This window comes from Saimiri boliviensis, chromosome 7 (assembly GCF_048565385.1).
Source record: "Saimiri boliviensis isolate mSaiBol1 chromosome 7, mSaiBol1.pri, whole genome shotgun sequence".
NCBI classification, from domain to species: domain Eukaryota; kingdom Metazoa; phylum Chordata; class Mammalia; order Primates; family Cebidae; genus Saimiri; species Saimiri boliviensis.
In genome coordinates this window covers 97,276,629-97,289,144 of record NC_133455.1, presented here as the reverse complement: position 1 = coordinate 97,289,144, position 12,516 = coordinate 97,276,629, and the positions used below count along the sequence as shown (strand labels likewise).

At 36.1% G+C, this 12,516-nt stretch overlaps 1 protein-coding gene across 5 annotated transcripts in view; it reads right to left on the bottom strand.

Moving 5' to 3' along the window:
- Positions 1–12,516, bottom strand: part of CNTN1 (contactin 1) — a 372,094-nt gene that overhangs the window by 156,186 nt on the left and 203,392 nt on the right. Inside the window, exon 2 of one of the 5 annotated variants that reach the window (XM_074403086.1) lies at positions 487–585. The exons of the other annotated variants lie outside the window; for them this stretch is intronic. The gene's annotated coding sequence lies outside the window, so the exon portion shown is untranslated. The remainder of the gene's footprint in view (positions 1–486; positions 586–12,516) is intronic. 5 annotated transcript variants of the gene reach the window in all.

Sequence of the window (12,516 nt, the reverse complement as noted above, 5' to 3'; positions counted from 1 at the left end):
ATGCTGTAGTATTAAACATATAAATATATTCAAACATTATTTAAAACAGCAACATTAAAATCCTACTGATTGCTTGCCACATACTATTATATGAAAGAAAAATATGGGAGTCTATTTATTTTTTCATGCATTTTGAGAATACATATACTCCTTGATTTGTGTGAATCCTAGCACTGGCAGAGGCTGGAAAAAATTTTTACCTGGGCCATGGTAATATATGGACCAAGATAAACATATTTTTTATTTTTAATATATGTAAGTCTGAAATTTTAAATGTTTATTAATTTTCTAGGCAGAGTTGGGCAGAGAGGAAAATAGTTTAATAGAGGTGAAGAATGAAAAATGATTCTTTTAGAGGACAGTAATAGCAATTACATGATCTGTGGAAAGATTTTTAGCTTTTTATTTTGATTGTGCATCACATTATTATCTAAATATAGACCTAAGTGGAAATGTTGGAAACGTGTACACATTCGTTATACCTACCTAAACTTCTGTCACAACATGTGTATTTGATCATTTTTTTGTACTGATAGTTTCTAATTCTTCTCATTGGGTTATGCATACAAAATGAGATGAGTTCTTCTAATGAAGAGAAAGTTAGAAAAAGCAAACACATTAAAATGCCAAAACTTTAATGCCAATCCAGGAGTTGACTGTAAAAATTAATTTAGATAATATATTATTATTTTAATTTTTATCATTACACAATTCTATTATGTAAACTATGCATGTTGGCACATGTTCCCATATTCTGTGGTTCCCATAGTTTGTGTAATAATAAATTCTAATTTGTGTAATAATAAACTGTTATAATTTGCAAATTCTAAATGTTTCCCACAGATATTCACATTTAAAAGCAAGAGATGCTGCTGTAGTGTTGGTATTGAGGGGCAAGGAAGCAGCACTGACCATTAAAAAAAAAGAAATGTAAATAAAGGTGAAGAATTAAGAGCAATTTCTGTGAAAGTTTGCTTCTGATTTTTCCTTTTGATAGAGTCCATCAGTGATATTTTGGTCTATTTACCCAATAACTTTACAGATAATCTGGAAGAGAAGTAGGATAGGCCAAAAGAAGGATTAGTTGTGTCCACATATAGCAAGAGATCTCAGTAAATTGTAAGTAAAATACAGAAAACTTTTCTAGGGCTAGAATCTAATTTAACAGTTTCTTCTCAATAATGACCACAGAATATGGGAGCATGTGCCAATATGCATAGTTAAACGTGTACAGGGGAAGTCACCCAGATCTTGTCTGAATTTTGCCTCAACCACTCTTTAGCTTGCAAGTCTGGGCAAATTACTTATCCTCTGAACCTAATTTTCCTTATCTTTTAATAGGGAAAGAATTCCTATTGCATAGCACTATTGCCAGGTTTGCATAAAGTTATTCATACAAAATGCTGACTGTGAAAGTATTCAGTAATCATTTATTATTCTATTAGACCATAAGCCAACCAGGACAGGGGATATATATCTTGTTCATTGTTGTGGCTCTAATGCCTGACACACAGAAGTCACTCGATATGGATTTATTCAATAAATGATGAAATGAACAGATCATGTACATAACTATAATCCAACACACTTGCTATAAACAAAATGAACTTTAATTTTCTAAAATAAGAATCGGATCGGGTGCAGTGGCTCATGCCTGTAATCCTAGCAATTTGGGAGGGCGAGGCGGGTGGATCACCCCGAGGTCAGGGGTTCCAGACCAGCCTGGTCATATGGTGAAACCCCGTCGCTACTAAAAATACAAGAAATTAGCCAAGCATAGTGGCTTGTGACTGTAGCCCCAGCTACATGGGAGGCTGAGGCAGGAGAATTGCTTGAAGCCATTAGCTGGAGGTTTCAGTGGGCAGAGATTGCACCACTGTATTCCAGCCTGGGTGACAGAGTGAAACTCTGTCTCAAAGTAAAAAAAAAAAGAAGGAGAAGGAGAAGGAGAAGGAGAAGGAGAAGGAGAAGGAGAAGGAGAAGGAGAAGGAGAAGGAGAAGGAGAAGGAGAAGGAGAAGGAGAAGGAGAAGGAGAAGGAGAAGGAGAAGGAGAAGGAGAAGGAGAAGGAGAAGGAGAAGGAGAAGGAGAAGGAGAAGGAGAAGGAGAAGGAGAAGGAGAAGGAGAAGGAGAAGGAGAAGGAGAAGGAGAAGGAGAAGGAGAAGGAGAAGGAGAAGGAGAAGGAGAAGGAGAAGGAGAAGGAGAAGGAGAAGGAGAAGGAGAAGGAGAAGGAGAAGGAGAAGGAGAAGGAGAAGGAGAAGGAGAAGGAGAAGGAGAAGGAGAAGGAGAAGGAGAAGGAGAAGGAGAAGGAGAAGGAGAAGGAGAAGGAGAAGGAGAAGGAGAAGGAGAAGGAGAAGGAGAAGGAGAAGGAGAAGGAGAAGGAGAAGGAGAAGGAGAAGGAGAAGGAGAAGGAGAAGGAGAAGGAGAAGGAGAAGGAGAAGGAGAAGGAGAAGGAGAAGGAGAAGGAGAAGGAGAAGGAGAAGGAGAAGGAGAAGGAGAAGGAGAAGGAGAAGGAGAAGGAGAAGGAGAAGGAGAAGGAGAAGGAGAAGGAGAAGGAGAAGGAGAAGGAGAAGGAGAAGGAGAAGAAAAAATGTTTCTTACTGGGGCTTTGATTCTTGTTAGAGATTTATAAAAATACTCCAGAAAGGATATTTTAAGTATTAATATTTAAAAGTATTTTGAAATATATGGTTTATTGGGCATTACTGGAAGTCTGTTTTCCAGTTTTGAATATGTATACTCTAATCAGAATGAAAAGTTATTTTCATTATTTTGAGCCTGTGTTATTCCATACTATCTTTTCCTTCACTTCAAAATGTTGCCTCTTTCAGTAGGACAGTGAGATATCCCCCAGCAGCATGTAATTTATTTTCTGCAATGGGTGTCTTGCCATTCGGAAATAAAAGCGTCTTTCACAACTTGTTCACACATTCATTTTCTGCTGGTGATCTGTTCTGTTGTGTCACCAGTTATCCCATCATTTGTGACTCCCCCGATCACATCCCTCAGCAGCACAGTAGAGAAGGTACCAAGCTGAGCCCATTCCTGCTAATATGGAAGAAACTGCTCTTATTACTTCTCTCTTAAGGCCATACCACTTAATAATTCACAGCTAGCCCCCCGACCTGCAGGGACCTGAAAGTCTGCAAAAAACGAAGTGACAAAGTTAAAAAACAAGCAACTCTGACAAACATGCACCAGTCACAGGAGCAGACCTGTTTCTTCTCAACAACTGAAATAACAGAAGGACCAGAAGCAGGAACTGGAGGTGCATTGCTTTTCCAGAGGCCGTGCTGTGCTGGCCAGCTCCCCGGGTATGTCAACCTTCAGAGCCCTGTGACCTCTCATACACCCAGCCAGGCCTTATGCCAGGTACTGCTGCTGCTGCATCTCACAATCTGACACAGCTCTGTGGGTCTCGATGACTGCTGGATCCCTGACATGGACTGACACTCTGTTAATTTCCAGTAGAATTCACCTTCTGTTCTCCGACATCCTTTACTAAATCTCTCACACATATATTAAAACAACACTTCACAATATAGTGAGGCAATGCATTATGACATATCTTCATCTTTCTTTCTCCTTCTTTCTTCCTCTACTTGTCATTCTTCTTCCCTCTCCTTCTTTACTTTAGACAACACTGGGGTTTTCTCATTGGAGAAATCTGGCCTATATTAGATAAGCATTTTTCCACTGGATAGACCTTCATCTAACTCATCTTGTTTTATTCTGATGCTGGATAGTTCAAATAAATTATTAATAAATGCTTCAACAACACATTAGCAACTATTGTTTACAAAGAATTTAGTACTACCACGTAATCAAAGTGTGTTCCATCAAGGCAAATAAAACTAGTTTTCCATCGCATTGATGATGAGACAACCATTTACATTCACAGAGATCATCATATAAATATTGAAGAAATATTCATATATATCAACAAGTAGTCACATCTACTTTTACAAAAAAATTTTTGGCACATAAGGCAAGAAATAATATATGCCTTTATCCTTTAATTGTAACACTATTTCAACCTCATGAAAGTTCATTTTTTAAAAAAATATTTAACCTAAAATTTGATGTTGAACAACATTCACTAGAAAGTTATATTTCCAAGAAATTATCAGAATCTTATTCAAGTTAAGCCCATAGTATTCTAGGCAAAAAGACACCAATATTTCCTACTCTACAATTCAAAATTGAACAACATTTTCCTCTCAGGCTTCATCTGAAATTCTGCCTCTGCTGCTCAAGTCCATTAATCTTCTGAGGTATCAGTCTTTAAAATGAAGCTCCAAGTTCCTACTAAGAGTATTATTGTGAGGTGTAGGTAATGCATGTATAAGGATATGTGTGTGTATGGATGTAACGCTCTACAACATATGCACATAAAAGTGAAGTGAACAAATGAAATTTTCTGGTAATAAAACTAGTTTTGAATTTTAAAAGTGCTACCACTATTTTATTTATTTTTTATTGTACTTTAGATTCTGGGGTACATGTGCAAATCATGCAGGATTGTTGCATAGGTACATACATGGCAAGGTGGTTTGCTGCCTTCATCCCTCATCACCTATATCTTTTATTTCTCTGCTTGTTACCCTTCCCCACCCTCCCCACTGCCTGCTGTCCCTCCCCTAGCCTCCCACAACTAACTGCAGTGTGTGATGCTCCCCTCCCTGTGTCCACATGTTCTAATTGTTCAACACCTGCCTATGAGTGATAACATGCAGTGTTTAGTTTTCTGTTCTTGTGTCAGTTTGCTGAGAATTACGGTTTCCAGATTCATTCATGTCCCTATGAAGGACACAAACTCATTGTTTTTTATGGCTGCTTACTATTCCATGGTATATATGTGCCACATTTTCTTTATCCAGTCTATCATTGATGGACATTTAGGTTAGTCTCCTGAAACTGATAAGCAACTTCAGCAAAGTCTCAGGATACAAAATCAATGTGCAGAAATCAAAAGCATTTCTATACACCAATAAGAGACAAACAGAGAGCCAAAGCAAAAGTGAACTCCCAGTCACAATTGTTAAAAAGAGAATAAAATACTTGGGAATAAAACTAACAAAGGATGTAAAGGACCTCTTCAAGGAGAACTACAAACCACTGCTCAATGAAATAAGAGAGGATGCAAACAGATGGAAAAACATTCCATGCTCATGATTGGGAAGAATCAACATCATGAAAATGGCCATACTGCCCAAAGTAATTTACAGATTCAACACTATCCCCATCAAGCTACCAATGACCTTCTTAGAACTGGAAAAAACCACTTCAAACTTCATATGGAACCAAAAGAGAGCCTGCATAGCCAAAACAATTCTAAGCAAAAAAAAAAAAAAAAAAAAAAAAAAAAAAGCTGGAGGTATCATGCTGCCTGATTTCAAATTATACTATCAGGCCACAGTAATTAAAACAGCATGGTACTGGTACCAAAACAGAGACATGCACCAATGGAACAGAACAGAAGCCTCAGAAGCAACACCACAGATCTACAATCATCTGATCTTTGACAAACCTGACAAAAACAAGCAATGGGGAAAGGATTCCCTGCTTAATAAATGGTGTTGGGAAAAGTGGCTAGCAATGTGCAGAAAGCAGAAACTGGATGCCTTCCTGACACTGTACATTAAATTAACTCTGGATGGATTAAAGATCTAAACATAAGACCTAACACCATAAAAACCCTAGAAGAAAACCTAGGCAAAACCATTCAGGACATAGGCATAGGCAAGGACTTAATGACTAAAACACCAAAAGCAATGGCAACAAAACTCAAAAATAGACAAATGGGATCTAATTAAACTCCAGAGCTTCTGTACAGCAAAGAAAACAATCATTAGAGCAAACTGGCAACCAACAGAATGGGAAAAGATTTTTGCAATCTACCCATCTGACAAAGGGCTAATATCTAGAATCTACAAAAAACTAAAACAGAAAAAAAGCAAACCCATTCAAAAGTGAGTGAAGCATATGAACAGATACTTTACAAAAGAAGACATCAATGAGACCAACAAACATGAAAAAATGCTCATCATCACTGGTCATTAGAGAAATGCAAATCAAAACCACATTGAGATACCATCTCACACGAGTTAGAATGGCGATCATTAAAAAATCTGGAGGCAACAGAAGCTGGAGAAGATGTGGAGAAACAGGAACACTTTCACACTGTTGTTGGGAGTGCAAATTAATGCAATCATTGTGGAAGAAAGTGTGGTGATTCCTCAAGGACCTAGAAATAGAAATACCATTTGACCCAGCAATTCCATTACTGGGTATATACCCAAAGAATTATAAATTGTTCTCTTATAAAGACACAGGCAAACAAATGTTCATTGTGGCACTGTTTACAATAGCAAAGTGCTACCCCTTTAAAAGGAGATATTATACAATTAAATACACAATTAAGCACTTTCATATAAATATTACCTCCAATTAACTTATGGATTATTAAAAACAATTTAAATATATGTGATGCAACTCCCTTTAACTGACTAATGGTATTTTTTAGATGTTCTTCTCCAGCCTCGCCCTGATTTCTTCAAACTCGTCAACAAAAGTCTAACCGTTTTCTACAAAGTCATTAACAAGGTTTAAACAGATTATTGCTGTGGTCAAAGACGCTTCATAATAATTTCTGAAGACCATACTGTTCTAAGCCAAGGAATATAGTACACACACAAGGAAAATATAGTACACACACCGTTCTGCTAATGATTATAAGCACTATCCTTCCTTTGCCAGAACAGAATATGTTGTTCAACGAGCAGGTAGAGCTGCATTAGTCTTCAGATGTTAACAGCCTTCACCCCTGAAATAGCCTGCCACTTGAATGTGTGTGCCATATATGTGAAAAAGGAGCCACACAACACATTCTAAAACATCTCATGAAATATAACATCTCCAGAGAGTCAAACCTTCCAACCTTCACTTGGCACACTTAACTACAATAATTCTTGTGCTTTAGTATGCCTACAAATTACTTACGAAGCTCGATTAAAATGCAGATACTTGAGCTCTTTCCACAGAAATTCTTATTATTCTTTTGATGTGCTCAGGAATCTGTCTAATTACCAAATACACCCCAAATTCCCTGGACCACATTCTGGGAAACACCGACTTAGTGTTATGAAAAATATACTAATTATAGAATATAAAACATCTTTTTTATGATCTAGATCAAGAACAGATTTTTAAATATCTTTTTAAAAAACTAATAAAAAAATGGGGACTTTAAATCTGTCTAGAATAAAGGAATTCAAATCCTGGCTGTGTTACTAGCTGTGCATCTTTGGGCAATCTATATGATCCCTATTAACTCAGTACAGCTCTAGAAATGTGAGCAATTTGGTCAGGATCAGATAAGAAAATGTACAAGTTAGTGACTTTTAAGATTTTAAGCAAATATGCCTGTTACTTCCTTCTCTATTGCCTTTATGTATCTGAGGTTACTGTGTCACCTTCAGTACTCTCATTCACTGCCTGGCTCCATTCAGTCTCTTCTATCCAGATTCTTCATGTAAATCATTGACAACAGAGAGGTGGTCAGTTTCACATCCCCTCATCCTTCCCAACTCCTACTAAAACCCACCCACCATGTTTTATCTTTCATTCAATATTCATTGAATATTTTAAGCAGCAGCTCTTTGCCATACCTAAAATATGGCTTTGCCCTTGAGTAATAAACTGATTCTTATTAACGTACTGATGGGAAAAGGTTGAGTGGAATCTCATAAATAAATATGTGAATTCTAAATCTTGCTTGCTAAAACAGTACCTCTTTTGTTCATTAATTGAATCAGTAATTCTCAGAATTGCTGATAATCAAGAAACCACATCACTTGATTTGTTCATTATTACTATCTTTATTTTCCAGTAGCATCTCATATTTTGTAATTCTAAGCAAAATAACTGTGTGGAGTTGGTACCCTATCTGTTCCATGGGCAGGATAGTTTGGAATCAGCAGGGCTTTTCTGCATTTTCTCTAACTTTATGAGGTATCTAACCATACATACACACACTTCTAAAATGTAGGACAAAAATCTACGTGGGACTTCCTATTTTTGTTACCACCTAAAAATGATGGTTTCCTGAAATTCCAGGGAACATGCATGGCTGTAGCAGTTATAGTCCTGTGTGACACCATGGGCTTAAATTATCCCAGGAAAAAAATGTGCTATAAATATCACAAATGGAGTCCCATTATTTTTACATTCCTCTGCCTGCATTACATCATTTCAAAAATAAATGAGCAATTAATTTAATTATAAATCCAATTATCTAAAAATGTAAGCAGTCATTCTGTAAAATGTGTGCCTTGCTGTCAGCACTTAATTAACATCCACATCTGTGGATCAAAGCCTTAATATTTTACTCCTCAGCAGCCATTTCTAAAGATGGATTGACTTAAAGGGATTACACAGGTTGCTCAAATACAAATAGCTAGTAACAGAGCAAGGGTTTGTCATCTTCTATTCCATACAGATTAAATCCCCTGTTATTTATTACTTGATTTTTTTTTTTTTTTTTTTTTTTTTGAGATGGAGTTTAGCTCTTGTTACCCAGGCTGGAGTGCAATGGCGCGATCTCGGCTCACCACAACCTCCGCCTCCTGGGTTCAGGCAATTCTCCTGCCTCAGCCTCCTGAGTAGCTGGGATTACAAGCACACGCCACCATGCCCAGCTATTTTTTTTTTTTTTTTTGTATTTTTAGTAGAGATGGGGTTTCACCATGTTGGCCAGGATGGTCTCAATCTCTCGACCTCGAGATCCACCCGCCTCGGCCTCCCAAAGTGCTGGGATTACAGGCTTGAGCCACTGCGCCCAGCCTATTACTTGATTTTTAAAAAATACATAGTGTCTGTCTTTTCTTCAGATTATTAAAAAATATTTAGCATATTGAGCAATTAACATATTTTTTATAACAAGAAGTCATTGTTTCCCAAACTGTGGTCCAATAGCCACCAACATTAACGGCATTTGGCTTGTGATTGATAATAAGATAGATTTCTGAGCAACTATCAAGAATAACTAGAATATCTGGACGAATAGTCTTAGTATCTGCATTTTAATCAAGTTTTCCAGGTAATTTGTGGACATGCTAAAGTTCCAGAACTGTTGTGGTAAATGTGTTAAGTGAAGGTTGGAATATTTTCATTGCTCAGAGAGAACAATGTATAGGTAACTATATGCATGCAGATGTGTTCTAGGGCTGCATGTTCAGCCAATGCATCTCTAAAAATTAGAAGATGCATGACATTTAATAGTCTGTTTCTTAAAAGTATGTCTGTAGTATATTTTGTGTGGCATTTGGTCTACATGATAAGTAAAGTTCTCTATATATTTATCTGATTTACTTTGCCATATCATAATGAACAAGGCATTTTGATGCATTGCTTTGACTAATATCTGGAAAGTTTCTGACTTTTATATGAGACTCTCTTACTAGACTACAATGACCTGATTGAATGTATTTTAACTTCCATTGTTGCTCAATCACAATTCAAACTGATCTGAGATTGCCAGACTACTACAAAAGAAATATGCTTTGTGATACCTATAAACCATATCTAAGGATCCAAAGTAGAATTTATTAAGTGTTTGAGAGCAGAAAAAATTCCTATGTCAGCAAGATAGAAGGTCCAAAATCCTTTACCTTTTGCTCTCACATAGAAGCATGAAAGGATGAGATCTGTAAACAGTGCCAGATACAAGAGCTCACTCAATGTACCCTGAGAGCTTTGAAGACTTCCTATGCTGTAATACTTCCTTTGTGTGGCTTTACTCCTCCATGGAGATGCCCACATCTAATAAAAAAAAAAAAAAGCTTTATCACTGCTACCACTGTGCTTTCTGAGGTTCCACTCTAAGTCATTCTTCCTAATGCTGCTGCACAGGATTATGATGCTCGAGGCTGCTCCATGCTGCACAGTATCTGAATATCTTTGTTAAAACAGCAAGCATTTATTCCACTTCACAAATACAAAGGTACACAAAAATTCTGAGTGTCTTCTGACTCAAGACCACCCATGAAGGAAGGATGAGACTGATATCTCATAACTCTTATTAGCTGCTGTTCGGGTTAAGCGATGTCAGTATGGAAGGTACAGTCCTCCTGGGAGCATGATGTAATCCTTGACATTCTGTTTTTTAGATAAAAAGAGTCATTGAATGTAGGTCATTGTATCAGTACTTAAACTGATAAGTGATTCATACCTAAATTATTTAGGTCCTTATTTCTAGAAAGAGCTTAAGAAAACTTTGTTAAATTCACTTCAATTCAATTAAAACTATTCAAGTGTTTATATTTAAAACACATATAAGATCATCTCAATGAATTGTTATGCAATTTAACCATGCAGACATCTGTTTTTATTGCATGCTGTTCAAAGACAAAGAAATTACTATATTTTCTTTGAAGAATATAGAACAAAGTAATCCTATGAGGGTAGATGAATGGTACTTTAAAATTATTTATTAATTTATTCCATACATATTTCCAAAGTATCTACCATGTCCAGACATTTTGTAGCAGTAGCATAAGTACTGGTAAATCAAAGATATTTATTCAGGGAGGGAATTTCTAAATTATAAGCTCCTCAACAGCAGATTGTCTCATTCCTTTTTCTATACCCCCCAAATTACCTAAGGTGATACCTAACACATCAAAGATACCCAATTAAAATCTGTTGACTATGTTTATTGAGAAATTACTAAAAACAAATTACTGTTCCATATTTGGCAAGCAGATCTAGGAGGAAGTAGCAAAAGAGAAAGGAGGAAAATAAAGGTCAAATTCAGAGACCCTTCAAGAATAAGCATGGCCAAGGCATATACTCATGGGAATATTTGAGAAAGAGAACTATGGTAAAATCATGGCACCTTAAATGCTATGTGTTGAACTTTTAGTTGATTTCACAGAGAGTTGTTGAATAGTTCTACAAGAAAATATAATCACAGTATTTAATCCTAAATCCTTTGGTTTATGAAGTTTCCTTTTAAAGCCTTCATTACCAGAACAGATATTGGGAAAATTCCCTGACTACCTCAACCTACTTCCCCCAAAGCATTGAGGTGTCAGACTTATATTCACAACATGGTCTTGGGCTATACAGAGAGCTTTGTTCCTTTTTATTCAAATGTATATCAAATATTAATTAATTTGTCAGTAGGGCAAGGGTACATACATGTCTCCAGTTATATGAAATTACAGAAAGAGATGTAGATTATACAAAAACTGATATCTAAAGGAAAGTAATTCTATACTTTCTGATATCCTTAATTATTCTCCCTGAATGTAAGCAACTATTTTTTTGTATCTAAATCCAAGTCTTATCAATCAACAAATTCTTCTTGAGTACCTACTATATGAAATGCTTTATACAAGTCCCAATTAGAAATAGCAGAAGCAAATTCTCAAACTTCAGAAGTATAGAGCCTAGTTAGGCACAAGCTTCAGAGAAAACTTGACGTATCTACCTTTTGATCCCTTCCACCAAGAGGAAACAGTCTATGCATTTATTACTTTAAAGAACATACACATAAATCTCTGAAGCTTAGTGAAAAATACAAATATCAGTATGACCTCCAGAAACTATAATCCTCTTACTATACTCTTTGACTCAAAATTTACTAATGATACAGTATCATTTCATCATTCATTCAATGATTATTAAACCCTTTTATGTGTTAGGCATTATGCTAGGCCATAGAAATTAAAAGACCAACTTAAAATTTTTTAGCTTAGTAGTTAAGATACATGTACTCCATCTTCCAACTTGTAAGTCAGGCTCTGTTTTAAAAGCCTAAGTATTAACTCAATTTTCATGTAAATAAACGATATAGCTACTATTATTAATTTCAGTTTGTAAATGAGAAAATAAAAATTTCAACTCTATTTCACGATATGGATTAAATTTTATCTTTACAGGAAAGGGTCTCCTCAGACAACCTCCTTCTCTGAGGTCTTCTCCCTTGTCAAAAACCTTAGAATAGTCATTTGACCTACCACTGATATCTTATTACTATATTCTTGCTTATCTTTTAAATCCAAGGCCACTTCCAATTGAAAATTGGGAAACTGAATTAGAACAAATATATTTGAGGACAACTTAAAGGGTTGAAGAAAGAAAGTATTTTGGAGAAGCAGTTTCTTTGTTGAAATTTGGTGTTTCTGATAGGTCTTAATGGACAATAAATAGAACAGAATATCCAACTATAAAAGTATCCTAGTAAATCTGATCCTGTGTTCATAGCATTTTAGATATTATTAAAAGGCAGTGAGGCTGAGAGACAAGAGTACAGATTGTGAGTATAGTCAGAACTGATTCACATGGCTCAGTGGATTTAGGCAAGTCACCGCAGCGTTTGTAAAATGGGAATAGTAATATAATACATACTTCTGAGCATTATATAAAAAATGTATGTGAGACACCTGTGATAGCTTCCCTTTTTTCCTAACTACTCTGTAAGTTTCTGAGATACAGAGATACAACATGCCTAT